We start from the raw sequence: 12,283 nt of genomic DNA on the forward strand, positions 1-12,283 counted from the left end.
GACATGATAATCACTTACATTATTAGAATCATATAAATGGAAATGACTTAGTTGTTTATCAGATGGTGCTGTTGAGTATTGTCACTGAGAATGTTCAAAGGGACAGCAGAGACAGTGCCTGTCCACTGTGGGTACATCAGGTTGAACAAAAGTGCAGTCCTGGATCCTTCAGGGACCCACTCTGTCTCTCTCTCTGCCACACACACACACACACACACACACACACACACTACACTTAGAGGGAATGGCAGGGGAGAAGGACACCGTGTGTTATGGGCGATTATTTCTTGGTAGAAGGAATCTGCTTCTTGTTTTTTTTTTCATATATAAGTCATTATTTACTACATAAACATAGTCTGGATAAAAGCTAAATAAATATTTACTTTATTACCTAACTTGCTAGCAAAAAATGAGAATATTTAAGATATGATTTTAATATTTTATAATATGCCTATTAGAATAGTTGAAATGTAGACTACCCAGGAAAATAAAAAATTAAAGGTGTCTCATAGAGCCAGACATTTCTCTTGTTGTTTCTACTTTTCAAGGCATCCTTATGAAAGAAAACCCTATCACAGATAATGAAAATAGTTCATTTGGGGGCTTCCCATGATCTTTGTACTTTCAGGAACATACCTTTGTAATAAAGAGTTACTTGTATAAAACAATTAAAAATGTGAATCACTCTTAAGTTCTGCAGACAGACACAGAAGACCATATTGTAGGATTCCAGGCACATGAAAATCCAAGAGGAAGTAAAGTACCAGAGACAGAGAGAAAAGCAGTGGTTGCAGGGACTGGGATGAGGGAATGAAGAATGAGTGTTAGTAGCACAGATGTCTCTGAGATGGAAATTTTGTAGAAGTAAATGGTTGTGCCAAACTCTGAATGTATCTAATGAGACCTTGATATACCATTGAAAAGGAACTAAGTAAAATTTTATGTAAACTGAAATTCTAATTTATTTAAAGAACAAAATCTATTAAGTCATTATACAGGTGTACACAAAACACAAATATTACAAAGAGGACAATGACAGGGGAGGGGAAGACATTGTTTGGGGCTGCAACCTGCACCAGCTGCTGCTCAGGGGCTAAGACTATTTGTTCCACTGAGGCAGCTGGTGGTTCATGCCATACAGGTATCCCAAGAGCAGGGGCAGGACCCTGCTGGACCTTCAGGTCAGGCAAAGGGACTGAAGGCTTTTGCATCTCAGGAGAGTGAATTAGAGCCCTGACTACCAGGGCAGGTGGTGTCACTGGTCATCCTGACAGGTGAGCCATAGCAGTAGGGATGGGGTGAGCCAGTTCAGGCTCCAAAGATGCAGCAGGTGCCAGAATGGATGCTGGGACGAGTTCCTGAGGTGGATCAAAATCTTGCTCTGGGGCTGGTTGTGTAGCTCCAATAAGAGAAAGTATCATTAGCACGACTGACTTCCCTTTTGCCTCATACATAAAAGAAACTTCCCACCACTCAGTGTGGTCTGCGTTCAAGACCCAATCTCTGGAAGGTTTCCCCAACTGAAGCCTATGAAGACAGAGATCTGAGACTACTCACTCCTCTTGGCCCAACTACAATCTATGGAGGCTTACTCAGTGTGGCCCACCCTGTCTCTTCCTCAGGCCCACATAAGTCAGCCCCAGTCCTCCTCACCCCAGCCTCTGGCTCCGTGGGCTCGAGGTGTTGCAGCTATGAGAGCAGAAGCTGGGAACAGCGCTCCAGGTCTGAGCCGGGCATATTGAGACCCAGGTATGCCTATACGCAATTCAGGCTGGGAAATTCTGGGGGATGGAAAAAATCCTTGGGATATTGTTCCAGCAATGTGCTCAAGATGGAATAGATGGTCCTAGGGACAGACAGGTAGGCAGAGAAGTCAGAGGACAGGGCACCTTCTCAAACCAATATCCCAGGGAACCCTGTGTGAACCTGGGTCCTGGGCTTCCAGCCCCTGTCAGAGACCAGTCCTACTCCTTGTTCACCTGCGATCTAGCAGTCCTGCCTGAGACAGACCTTTCACAGATGGAAAGGTAGCTGAAATTCACTATGAATGTGTGTCCTTGATCAATTGTGTGAGCATTTCTGTCCTCCTCAGGGGAGCTGGACACACTCCTCAGCCTGTATCCTTGCCCACTTGTCACTTGAATTCAACGGCATGTGCCCAGGGAGGTGTGATGTCTGGCCTTTTCATTACTCTCACTGCGCATGCCACTACTCTGGGGAGATACAAAGAAGATGGGAACCAACGGACTCTGTCTCTAGCCAGGCCTACCCAGGACCCTCCCAATAGCTCAAAAGTGACCTCCTGCGCCCATGTGCTTCCTTATTCACTAGGTGCCATGAGTAGGTCTCCTTCCATTGACACTAATCTCCCACATGTGTGGGACGTCCGATCCCTGAGCTCTCACTGGGTCTCCTGAGCACTCTCTGAGCATCCAGTGTCCAGATTCCAACAGACTTCTGTGTGATTCTTTTGAAATATTCGGTTCCGGGTCCCAGAATTAAGGTAGAGATAGGGCTGGGAGGGGGCAGGCATGGAGAATGACCCTCTCAGGGGTTGAAGCTGTCCTCCATCCCCCTATGCTCTCCCACAGTGCTCACACACCATCCACATCTCCCCAGGACGTCTTCCCATTTTCCAGAAGAAGCTCTCAGACCTTTACTCTAAAGCAGGAATAACAGATATGTGGATGAAAGTTCAGCAGCCCCTCTAATTTATAATACCTCGCTACCCTGGTGGAGAGGGAAGGCCCTCCTTTCTCAGGGCCATGGATGTGCTCTGGCACAGATAAGAGGCACCTCAGGCATCCTGTTTTCACCCTGCCCACAATGACATTGGTGTGAGCAAGAAGGGATCACTAGGGTATCCACTGTGCTCAACCTCCTCCAGTCCATGGGTGGGAACACCCACATATTCCTCTTTCCCTATAACTCAAGAGGAAGGGATGGGGCTGCCCTTGGATAGTGCAGAGGGGTGGGCATCACCTAGTCTGCCCAGTATTAAGTAAATGCCCTGAGGCATTGAGGGAGAGGTTTGAGCCAGTATCTGCAGCATGTGAAAAATCCATTTCCCTGGGGTTTCTGGAAGCCAGAACCCCAGGAAGGAAAGCAGCAAGAGGACATCTTTCCATATCAGATGTCTCTAGCCAAGTAACCCTGATACGGACTACACTAGAATCTGGATGCCTAGTTGCAGGGGTTTCAAGTTCTGTTAGGGTCTGTGGCCAAGGAAGTGACATCATTGCCTGGGATCCCCTACCACAGTCCACTCCTCGTTTGACACCTACATAAACAGTGCTCTGGTCTTTTATTGCCTTTCTGCATGAAAGGTCACATCTGTACACAGTGATGCCAACACACTTCTCTCCACAGGGCCCCAGGGAAGATCTGGGTGCAGCCAGGGCCTCAGCTTGGAAACACACCTGGTTTCAGACAGAACTCTATTCTTACCTGTTTTTGACCCTGGATAAACCATTGTACCTGACAAAGATTGTCTTCTCAGTAAAATACAGATGATTCTAGCATGTCCTTCTACCAGATATCCATAGGTGTAGGTTGGATAATATCTATGATGTTAGATGACCAGTGTCACATGTAGAGAATACCTCCAACCAAATTTCCTTCGTCTTATCAACTTCTTTGAATCTGCTACTAGTCAGATACCACCACACAGTCCCTACTGGTTTGTGTGGTTTTGTGTGTACATGCACACTCTCTCCTATGTAAACACATGTGTTCATCAGTGCTCACATTCTGGAGTCCCAGAAGAACAGGGTAATAGTTTTGTTATTAGCTTCCCAAGATCTTAGGCTTCTAATTTTCAATGCAAACCCTAAAGAAGTGATTGGATCCTTGTCCCTTGAGGGTCAGAATCCACCCTTACCCATAGAGATGGCCTTTCCTGTGAAGTAAGCCATTACCCTCTTTCCAAAGGGTGTGATGTCCATTCAATGGTTTGCCATGACATGGGGGCCTCCTAAGACAAGAACATAGGGCGATGTCTCCTATCTAGGATATCAAAAATCACCCTCATCGGGGCACCTGGGTGGCTCAGTGGGTTAAGCCGCTGCCTTCGGCTCAGGTCATGATCTCAGGGGCCTGGGATCGAGTCCCACATCGGCCTCTCTGCTCAGCAGGGAGCCTGCTTCTCTCTCTCTCTCTCTCTCTCTCTCTCTCTCTCTCTGCCTGCCTCTCTGTCTACTTGTGATCTCTGTCTATCAAATAAATAAAATCTTTTAAAAAATCACCCTCATCCTTTTACCATTTCCATGCCTATAGCCACTTCCTTCTAAACAACCTTTTCCTGAGCCACCAGTGAATGGCTAGGTGTATCTAGGTCCTCACCTTTGAGGACACTCAAAGAGCTGGGTTCACGCCCAGTAAGCCTTCCTTCCAATCTAATCCTGGGCAAGGCATGGACCCAGCAGGGATCATCACCTTCTTCCCTCAGGGGTACCGTTGGTTCCCCAAATCATCCATAAACATCCTTGTGTGACCCCCTCTGCTGAGCATGATCTGGATTTAGTGATTCACTTTTATTCCACAGAACATGGTAACATGACCCAAAGGCCCTGCTGAAATTTAGTCATAAAAGCTCATTGCTCAGCCCCAAGTTCACTCTGACCCATGTTCTCTATCAGATCCTCATACTTGAGGACAAGCCCTTAGGTTGAACCATGACACAGACATATGCACGTGGCCTAGCACTGTTGATCACAAAAGACAGTGGAAATTTCAGATGGGTCATATCTAGCCAATGCCCCTAAGTGAGCTCAGGTTCTCAGTGAGGCAGGTCCTCCCTTGGTGTTGAACAACAGCCCCAACCTAAAGAGAGACTCTGAAAGGAGCCCCCAGGTGAGCACTGTTGGATTCTTGATCCCCTGAGACTGGGAGACAATGTTTGTGGGTTCAACCACTGAGTATGGAGAAATGTGGTCACACAGCACAGGAGAAGGGCACTGATACTGTTAAAATGCCCAAGGCCCTGGTCCTCCCTCTTTGCTCTCTTCATCAGCTTCCTCTGGCCACCCTGGCCTCCTCTCTAACCTCCACTCTGGGAATATCAAAGTCTGCCTCTGATCCTCTGCTCCATGGTGACCTCTGACAGGCTGAATACACTCAGGTTTGTGCAGGGCTGTCTCCTTCTTTTCCTGCCACAGGAATTCTACATGTCTTCTCAGTCTATCCATGTCATACCCCCACCTGGTGGAGCTCAGGACCTCATTGTAGTCCCTTGCTCTTTTCCTATGGAGCAATTGCTCTTTTCATTCACAATTTTGTTTCTTGTTTGTCAATCTTCTCTTATAGACCCTGAGCTCTAGAGGGAGAACCTGGTTGGCTGATAAGCATTGGTACCACCTGAGTGTGCAGTGCCCAGTGGCAAAATGAACACAAAACAAGATCCATCCCAACACTGACCAGCTCCATTGTTTGAGCCTCATTGATTTTGCTCATGTGTAAGTCCTTTTGTTTTCTTTTGTTTTGTTTTTTAGGCTCAAACTCATAACCCTGAGATCAAGCATCCTACTGTCTGAGAAATACAGGTGCCTCTTTGGTCATTTTTAAAAGATTTAGGTTGGTAGCTATTGAAGTTTGGTGATTTCAACATGTTGTAGGCATATTACATTATGTTAAATTATCAAGTAACTCTCCAAATTTTGGTAGCATGTCACCACAGATGTCCTCCTATGACAGTGTTGAGTGGCTCTTAAAATTGGGAGACTGAAATCCTTTTCGGAAGGCAGATTCCCTCCACCATCACTCTTCTCACTCCCTGGGTTGTCATGCACCTCTGATGCCATCAGCACAAGAGGAAAGATGACAAATAAATACACAAAGGAGGGTGTTTCCAGCCAGGTCTTGAAGGCCTAAATGTACACTTTTATGCTCAATATTTTATTTATTTTTAGGTATTTATTTCTTTATTAGAGGGAAAAGAGCACAGGAAAGAGGGGAGTGGCAGAGGGAGGAGAACCAGAGAGATGCTGAGGTGAGGAGGACAGGGTTTGGCTAATATAGACCTGTGGAGGGAACAGTTTAGGCCACACAGAGCAAGTCTCCATCAACTGGTAAGCCATGAGTAATCAGTACTCTCTCAGATCCCTGTGCCCATGACCGGCCATCAGGGGAGACCTTCCAGGGATTGCTTCATGAACTCAGAGAACATTGAATGATGGGAAAATTTTCCTTATATAGGATGGGCATGAAAAGTCAATCATGGTGATGATTCTTTTCTTGGACCAAGCCACAAAAAAAGGCTTTTTGTGGCACGAGCCACAAAAGAAGATACCGAACCACTTCAAGAGCTCCTCTAGCTCTCACTGTGATGCCTGTGGCAGCTTCATAGCTCAAGTGGTGTGGGTGGGAATAAGTTGTGGGGGTGATATGTCTGTTGATACAGCAGAGGGGAGGTGCCTACTGCAAAGTTTTTATCAACAACGAAGTGCATGATTGAAACACTCAGGAGTCTACTACTGTGGGGAACATTCCTGGCTTAAAAATGTTCAAGTGGTGAAGCAGGTTGGAATCCCAGGTGTGACAGTATGATCTCAGGATCCTGAGGGGTCAGGAGAAGAACAGGTGTGGCCCGAATGCTTCAGAGTTCCCAGACATCAGTTAGGGAAAAATGGCTGAAAACCACGAAGCTAGCTCCCGGTTTTCTGTTCTGTGTAGCCCTATACCCTGAATCACAGCATGGTTAGGCATTCCCTTTTCTGGGAGGGGTCAGCACAAAACAGAAGCATGGCAAGACCTACAACACCCTGCAAGTATCGTGTGGGTCTGTGTCACAGGAATGCATAGAAATTGGAGTTGGTGATGCTTGGGTGCCTCAGTTGTTTAAGCAACTGCCTTCAGCTCAGGTTATGATCCCAGAGTCCTGGGAGCGAGTGCCATATCGGGCTCCCAGCTACATGGGGAGTATGCTTCTCCCTCTGACCTTCTCATAAATAAGTAAATAAATAAATAATAAAATAAATAAATAAAATAAAATACATAAAATAAAAAATGTGAATAAATAAATAGATAGACAGATAGATAGATGGATAAATTAGTTAATAAAATCTTTAAAAACAAAAAAAAAAATTGGAGTTGGAACTCAGTTGCATGTCTGAGATAAAAATGCATTTTCACTGTCAGCATGAACACAGAGTTCTGGCAGAGACTCAGGAGTTAAGACTGGTGGATTGTTTTTTTTCTGTGAGGGTTCACTGAAGAGCTGGGGTGCAAATTTTCAGCTCCTGGATAGAGAGCCGGGTGCAGCAATATTCATCTCACCCATTGACGCTGCAAGCCTTCAGGGAGTAAAACACCACCACATACTGGAATCCAGAGCTGCTTACACAGAGGGCTGTCTCTGCTGCTTAGGAGAGCTGCTTTTTCACTAGCTGACTTACACCTGAGGATCAAGGCAAGAGATCCCTCCCCTTGAACACAATCATGAACGACTTCCTCCTCTCAAGTTTACTGATAATAGAGGGTTGCAAAGCTTCAGAGCTTAGGGAAAACACTAAGTAACATTCTTTTATTTTTATTTTGTAGGCTTTTTAAATTTTTTCAGATTTTTCATCTCTTTTAAAATAATTTTTATTAGAAAGAGAGAGTTGGTGGGGGGGCTTTGCCACTACTAAAGTATGGCATGAGGCAAAACTAGAAAGAAAGAACTTTATTATTAGTCTCTTCGTGGTATAACCAAATGTTTTGTATTTATTCTACATGCTTGAAAAATTATCTTTCTATTTATTAAACTATGCATAAATTATTTCATTTTTATCTTTAATATTGAAAGAAAAGACGTTATATAATTTACTTTCTCAAATGTCTTAGGACTTCTGGCAGGGATTCTCCTCAACCACACTGTATCACCAAAGGTCTTGGAGGTGATCCTTGACTGTGTTCTCGAACATGAAACGATAATCCCTGGAAATTGGGCTATTGATAAGGTAACTTCTTTGTTTGTAAATCTCAAGGACATTTGCAAACCAAGGGAGAATCCTGTCCTGAAGGATTGTGATCTCAGCAAGTTAACCATTTATCATTTTATGGCAGTCAGGGGTGCCTGAGGAATGCCACACATATGGAGGGGAGCGGGTGAAGGGGGGGGTGCAAGGCGCCAGCCTTTGCTTTGTCCTCAGCCAGGCCCCTGCTCCTTCAGTAGACATTCCTGCATTGTGTTTGTTTCTTTTTTGTTGTTGTTGTTCTTACTGCAATGATAAGTACTAATTAATTTAGTTACGTACTTATTAAGTGTCTTTTTCTCTATCACTTATCAACTCCAAAAGGGCAGTCACCTTTTCTGTTTTATTCACCAATATAGAATCAATTGCCTAGCACAATGACACATGAGTTAGGAACTCAATAAATACCTTGGAATGAATAAATATGTAAAAAAAGAAAGAGAAATTCTTTCACAATGAAATGCCAATTGAATATTACCCCCACCTTAAAAGACCACCAGAGACGTGAATCAAAGCCAATCAGCAAGGGTCGTTTATTGCAGGTTTGAACCTGGACCTTTGCAGCCCTTGTTGCCGATAACACCGAGAGGTCCAGAGCTGGGTTGGTGCAGGGTTTTTATAGACAGGTACAAACAAGTTTCGGGTGGGGCTGAGCTGATTGATTGACAGTTTGAACAGGCATACTTGGCGTCAGTGAATTGGGTCAGGGGACCCCACGCAAAAGCAGACAAAGCAATCTTACAGAAGCAGAACTGGCCGGTTAGCCCACGCATGCGAAAAAAGCACTATCAGGATATTGAAGGCCTGGTTACTATCAAGTAAAGACAATTGGGAGTCTCCTAGTGGAATGTTACATTCCTGCTATTGAAAGACCCCCCCCCCCGTCGTTAACTAATTAACTGCTCTTTTGTTGTGTAAGAGTACCCCTCCTCCCCTTGCAATGTAAAGACCCTTCCCCCAGGGTTGAATTCACTGTAACTGCTCTTTTGCCTTTCTGTAACCACTTGGCTTTTAGGGCATGACACTTGTCTCCTGTTTGAACAAGATACCTTCTCCTAATAGCCGAGGCATGGTCACATAGGCAAGGGGGCTGCATAGTCACGTAGACAGGATGTCTTTCTGCTGAGTAATAAGGTCAAACTTCCCCTCTTTGTTTCCCCTTCCCACCTTTCTCTTCGCGCGAGGGGGTCTTCCAAAGCCAATCCGCTAACACCAAGTATGCCTTTTTTCAAATGTTCAAATTGTCAGCCAATCGGCCCCATCCCATCCAGGGCTTGTTTGTACCTGTCTATAAAAATCCTGCACCACCCCAGCCAGGTGTTCTCAGCTAGTAGGAGCTGCTGACCACCCGCAGGCGCCTGCTTAACAATAAAGAACCTCTTGCTGTTTGCATCCTGTGGCAGTGTTGAATTCTTTGGTAAGGGGATCCGCGGGTCTTTCACTATCAAGCATCCTTGTTAGTGAGAATTAGGTTTAGAAGAAATTTAACTTTATTTACTTTTCCTTCTACCTCCGCCTCCTTCGGTTTTTTATGGAGGGGAGGGTGACATTAGGGTTATCGATAAGGTAACTTCTTTGTTGTAATCTCAAGGACATTTACAAACCAAGGGAGACTCCTGTCTTGCAAGATTGTGATCTCAGCAAGTTAACTATTTATCGTTTTATGGCAGTCAGGGGTGCCTGAGGAATGCTACACATATGGAAGGGAGCGGTGAAGGGGGGGGGTGCAAGGCGCCAGCTTTTGCTTTGTCCTCAGCCAGCCTCCTGCTCCTTCAACAGTTTAGAAGTATAATTGAAAATCTGTAAATACGAAATAAAGATTGATTCAACAGAGTAAATGGTTGCAAATTTGTTGTCACAAAATGGGCCATTAGTGTCTAGATTTTTTTTCTTTTTACTATTCTTTCATTACTATTTTCACTAAGATTTGCTAGTCTTCAAAGTGAAAAATAGACATATTGTCTGAGAAAAGAATAAATAATTGTTTTAGATGTAGGGTAAATACCAGAACCAGCACTAAGTTGAGGCAATTGATGCATCCAGAGCACAGGCTGTCAGGAGACATGTACACCTAGGTTTGCACAAGCCTCATCCATGAATCTTCATGACCCTGCAAGTGAATGGCTCCTTAAATTTTGTATCCTAGGGGCCTCACTTGCCTCATTCTGGTATCTATGTTAATTTATCTATTATTTATTCTTTCTATAAACTTATCCTTGAAAGAGAAATGAGTGCATTTCCAGGCTATCTCAGCTTGCCAACAATAGATTCATGAATGTCCTTCTTTTCATACACAAGATTTATTTCCTTCTCTTGACTGCCTGCCAAACCCACATAACAAAACTTCCAGATTGGTGACAACAATCTATTTCCTTTTCTCCAATTCCATACTGCTAATTGTGACCAAGCTTATTGGCTGCACTAAACATTTTTGTTATTCAGCTTTAGCTGGTGTGTAATGAGACTTGTTACTCTTTTCTTCATCACTTTGTGCAGGCCAGAGATTATAAATGAAGTGTTGGGTCTCAGTGCATAAATACTTTTTTTTGCCTTCAGCATACTTAATGTTAACTACTTCCCAACATTAAAAATTATCAATTTTGTAGGAAAATCCAGATGTACAAAAATCTCAAAAATAAAAAAAAGCATTTTAGCAGATTTTCCTTATTTATTTTGGAGAAAGAGGGAGAGGATGTGCATGTGCATGAGTTGGAGGAGCTGCAGAGGCAGAGGGAGAGGAAGAGAAATCTAAACAGACCCCATGCTGAGCAGGCAGCCCTGATGAAGTTCTAGAACCTAGGTGAGGTTCAGTGGGCTGAGGTCTGGAGTCCATGACCAAGAAAGAATTCTTGAGTCATCTTTGGTGCAAAATGGTAGTTTATTAAAGCATGAGGACAGAACCCGTGGGCAGGAAGAGCTGCTGCCCTGGGTTGTGAGCTATGGCAGGTTACCTACCCTGTGGTTGGGGGAAGGTGAAGGGAAGGAAGGTTTCAACAGAGTTTTCATATGCTAAAGAGGGCCTACAGGGTGCCAGAATACCTGAGGCCTTGCCCTTGTGGATTGATCAATGTTGTCTTTAGGCCAGCCATTAACATCAAGATAGTTGGGAGAGTCTTGGTGGGATGTCACAATCCTACTATCAATCAATTGTGGGTGAGATTTAGGTTTAGAAGAGATTTAACTATATTTACTATATTTCCTTCTACCTCAGCCTCATTCAGTTTTGTTTATGGTGGGGAGGGAGACAATTAGTGCTTGAGGAACTGATTTATTTGCCTCTGGCTATTGATTTGTAATCCAAGGGAGACTCTTGTCTTGCAGGATTGTGATCTCTGCAAGTTAACTATTTGTTTATCGTTTATGGCTGTAGGGGTGCCTGAGGAATGTCACACACATTACCGAAGGGGAGCGGATAGAGAGGGCGTCCAAGGTGCTAGCTTTTGCTTTGTCTTCAGCCAGACTCCTGCTCCCTCATCAGCTCCACATAAGTCTTGATCTCACAACCCTGAGATCAGGACCTGAGCCAAAGCCAGGAGTTGGATGCTTAATCAACTGAACCAACCAGGTGCCCCATAAACCACATTTTTAAAAAAATAAAATCTGACAAGGGTCTTTTAATACATGGCTTCAGTCAGCTGGAGCTTTCTTAACATTCAGCTGAAATAAATGCCTTTCTTAGTGACGAGGGAGCAGGAGGCTGGCTGAAGACAAAACAAAATCTGGCACCTTGCACCCCCTCTCCACCCGCTCCCCTCCGTAATATGTGTAGCATTCCTCAGGCACCCCTGACTGCCATAAAATGATAAATAGTTAACTTGCAGAGATCACAATCCTACAGAACAGGAACCTCCCTTGCTCTACAGATGTCTTAGAGATCTACAAACAGGAAGGTTACCTTATCAATAGCACAATTTTCCAGAGGCAAATAACTCTCAGTTCCTGAAGCCCTCATGTCTCCCTCCCCACCATAAACTGAAGGAGGCTGAGGTAGAAGGGAATGTAAATGATAGCAGTGATGAAGTCCCAGAACCTAAGTCAGGTTCGGTGGGATGAGGAGGTTCGGAGCCGACGACTAAAGAAAGAATTCTTAAGATGTCGTTGGTACAAAAGGTGATTTATTAGAGCACGGGGACAGGGCTCATGGGCAGGCGGAGATGCGGATGCCCCGGGTTGTGAGGGGTGGTTGGTTATATACACAGGAGTTGGGTAGGTGAGGACAAAGGGGTGTCCAGAAGGGCTATTGGGGCAAAGAATACTATCAGGATATTGAAGGCTTAGTTGCTATCAAGTAAAGACAATTGGAAGTCTGGTGGAATGTTACATTCCTGCTA

The 12,283-nt window shown here is 44.5% G+C and overlaps 1 long non-coding RNA gene across 3 annotated transcripts in view; it reads left to right on the forward strand.

The window, feature by feature from the left end:
- Nucleotides 1–12,283, forward strand: part of LOC309842015 — a 37,644-nt gene that overhangs the window by 24,352 nt on the left and 1,009 nt on the right. For all 3 annotated transcript variants that reach the window (XR_014299443.1, XR_014299444.1, XR_014299445.1), the window contains one exon: nt 5,305–5,453. This is a non-coding gene — a long non-coding RNA (uncharacterized lncRNA). The remainder of the gene's footprint in view (nt 1–5,304; nt 5,454–12,283) is intronic.

Source organism: Mustela nivalis (genome assembly GCF_964662115.1).
Source record: "Mustela nivalis genome assembly, chromosome: 10".
Lineage (NCBI taxonomy): Eukaryota > Metazoa > Chordata > Mammalia > Carnivora > Mustelidae > Mustela > Mustela nivalis.